The sequence below is a fragment of the Phalaenopsis equestris genome, unplaced genomic scaffold (assembly GCF_001263595.1).
Source record: "Phalaenopsis equestris unplaced genomic scaffold, ASM126359v1 Scaffold000572, whole genome shotgun sequence".
NCBI classification, from domain to species: domain Eukaryota; kingdom Viridiplantae; phylum Streptophyta; class Magnoliopsida; order Asparagales; family Orchidaceae; genus Phalaenopsis; species Phalaenopsis equestris.
The window spans coordinates 1,278,407-1,281,901 of record NW_018165012.1 but is presented as its reverse complement, the minus strand read 5'-3'; the positions used below and the strand labels follow the sequence as shown (position 1 = coordinate 1,281,901).

At 36.8% G+C, this 3,495-nt stretch overlaps 1 long non-coding RNA gene across 1 annotated transcript in view; it reads left to right on the top strand.

Annotated features, from left to right (window-relative positions):
* Window positions 1-1,590: 1,590 nt before the first annotated feature.
* LOC110029456 overlaps window positions 1,591-3,495 on the top strand; it is a 4,315-nt gene continuing 2,410 nt past the window's right edge. The window contains exon 1 of the long non-coding RNA XR_002294544.1: window positions 1,591-1,884. This is a non-coding gene — a long non-coding RNA (uncharacterized LOC110029456). The remainder of the gene's footprint in view (window positions 1,885-3,495) is intronic.

The window sequence follows — 3,495 nt, the reverse complement described above, 5'->3', positions numbered from 1 at the left end:
TATATATATATATATATACATATACATATATATATATATGTCAAAACCGATTGTTGTTCTAGAAAAAATCGTGTCGGGCTTGTTAAGTAGTTTGTGTTCAATTCGTTTGCTGAGCAAATGAGCTGAACATGAACAAGATTTGTTCGTTAATGTTCGGCTCATTTTGGCTTGAAATTTAAATAAGTTAATTGAGAGTATTATTTATAATCAATTAAAATATTAATTAAAAATATATGATAAAAATATATTATATTTTACTAAAATAAATATTTTAATATAAACAATAAGATTCAGATCCCGTCTCTATACTAAACATCCTACGATTGTGTGATTATGGATGTCAAAATAACTCATTTTTCGCGAACATCTCTTATTCGACTCGTTAAGCCAATGAGTCGAACACAACCACATTTTTGGCATTTGATATATTAGCAAGTCAAATACGAACAACAATTTTTTTTAACAAGCCGAACATAAGTCGAGCCAGGACTAACACAAGCTCAGCTCTTTTACACTCCTATGTATAGACACACACATGATTTCTTGGTTGTCACGGGGCCGACGCTAGGACAAATGGCCCCTCATATCCCATCATACAACTAACAGATGACCTCAAGATCAAATGATTCATTCCTTGTTGCAGTCCACACATTTTTCTATACAACTGGCCCACCTGGACTATCTCCTTGAATTCAGGTGTGAAGTCATATATTTTATGTGGTACCAAAGATTTGAATGATATACATGCATGTAAATACATAAAATTTGTGTAGCATGTATGTAAATGCCCTATATCAAAGTCTTTTTTTATTCTTAGCCTAAAGAATAATATGCACCACTTCAATCCTAACTTTAATTACACTCTCAATATCAATCATTATACTTCTAATAAATGAGAATTTGACAAATTCATTTTGACAGAGAGAAGCTTCGAAGCTGACGATTGTAAATTCGCCGACGACTCGGATTTAACAAATTCGAATTTACGTGACAAAAGAAACGGAACGCAAGAAAAATTAGACGAAACGTGAGAAAATTCGATTTAGCGGAACATTGAATTTACTTTTCAGTTTTTCAGTGTTGGACTAAATTTAAACTAGAACTGTTATTAAATCCGCAAAGACCGGCTTAGTTTTTCTCCAATTGGAGTTCAATAACCGCTGTTCCATCGCCTTAGCTTTCAAAATTCAATACAAAAGCATAAAGTGCCGTCACGCCACCAAATTTCTTCGAACAAAAACCCTTCCTAGATCTATGCAAACCCATCCCCGCCGCTTCTAAATCCAACAACAATGTCTCCGCCGCCGCCCGCCGCCAGCGATGCCCTACCGAAACTCTCTATTTCATTCACCACCGAAGTCATGGTGGGCATCTTCATCGTCTTCTTCTTCCTCTCCCTCCTGTTCCTCTTTCACATCCTCTGCAGAAATCACTACCTAGGCGCCAACCACGTCCTCAGAAACATACTGCCTCGCTTTATTCTAAACCCCCTGGCACGCCGGGCATTGGATCCCGACGTGCTCCAATCGCTACCAGTCACCATTGTAAGCTCTGCAGAATTCAAAGATGGGAGTGAATGCACCATTTGCCTCTCCGAGCTCAGTGAGGGAGAGAAAGCTCGGAGGCTTCCATGTTGCCGCCATGGGTTCCACCTCGAGTGCATCGACATGTGGTTTGGGTCAAATTCCACTTGCCCTATCTGCCGGAGGGCGGTGGAGTCAAAAAATGTGATTTTGGGGGGTTTGGAGCAGAGTTATGCGAGAAATGAGGGGGAGTTGCAGCAGGGGATGGTGGTGTCGGTGGATAAATCAGGGGAAGGGAGCTCGAGTCTGGTTTGAGGAAGTCTGCTGGATTTTTCTCTGCAATTGAGTAGAAATGGAGGAGGTAATGTTGCCAATCTTCTCCTTCTGCTTTTTCAGTTTGTTGTTAGCTTTATGTGAATAGGAATGATGATTGACTATTGAGAGTGTGGTTTGGTATAATGATTTCATTTGGTAATGATTTTTTTTTTGTGATGCTTTCTTTTTTCCAGTCGTTTCAATACAAACCTAATGAAATGACAACCTAATTATTATGTTTTTACATATCTATTGAATCATGATTTATATGTGAATCACACAGTAAAGAACAAGCATAACATATGAGGGAGATGGAAAGAGATGGAAAGAGAGAAGAGTGAACTATAACAAACAAAAAATTATATTAATCATGTTGACTTTTTTTTTGATCTTTTTGGCTAAAATTTTATACCCTTCTACATAAAATGATATTTATACTTATAGGGGGAGAAAATGCAATATAGTTATGTTATATTTTTTCCATCTGCTTTAATGAGATTTGTACATGATATTCCAAGTATTTATAAGTATAAGCTTGTCACTCGACGGTTTTCTGACTAGATCATGTGAATTTGCATGACTATAGCTTGGTAAGGCTGATCTGACCAATTAGATTGAGTTGACATTGTCGATTATTTTCGGGTCAGCAGGATCGATTTAATATATTAGGTTTTGTTGATCATTTGATTTAGTCTGATTGTTGACCCTTGATGCCTGGTGAGGAGCTCATGTCGACAGAGCGACGTTGGACTATTGAGAGTATGATAAATCACCATTACCTATAAAATAGCTCGCTCCTCAACGAGAAGAGTCTGAGGGATGTCTACAAAACTCTTTGTTGCATTGTTAAGTATTAATCTCAAAAGACGTCTGTGAGATGATTGCTGATATTGAGGAACCAAATTTTTCCTAGGTTCAAATCTACTTGAAGGTAGGTTGCCGCCTTCGGTAGACTTTCTTGTAGTGGTTAGTTTAAATATCTCTTTCACTCATTTCTGACTGATCGACTCAGATTCAGTCTTTTTCCTGACTTGCTCGGCTTTGGCTTTGCTTGCTCTGGTTGGATAAGTTGACCTTCTAGTCTTTTATCGGTGGACCCTCTTTTGTCGTGCTCTCTTCTTTCGGATCATTAGATATCTTTGTGATTAATGGTGTCATATTTTTATGTACATATTTTAGTTATCTGATTCTCTTACTTCTTGAAAATGATGATGTGATAAGAATAAGAGAATTTAATGCCAACAGTAGATAACATTTATTCTTAATCAATTATTCAATGATTGAAACCTCTTGATTTTCTTGTTCTTTGTTCTTATAAATAGCAAATGATGAGTCTTTGGCATTCAATATTTGTTTTGCATCTCTTCTCTTATGAATCAATCGTCTTCCAAGTATTATCATAGAGAACATGTCGAATCATATGATCAATCCTCTAACAAGGAAGTGTAGCTTGCCACATTCGAGAGATTTAAAAGGCAGTGTCGATAGGGCTATGAAATTGGCTCGTCGTTTGCGAAATGCTCGTGTTTGACTTGTTAAGCAACTCATATTCATGTTAGGCATAATGAGTCGAACACGAACAAAGATTTATTCACTCGTTTCAGCTCGAATTGGCTCGAATATATATATATATATATATATATAAATATATAATATT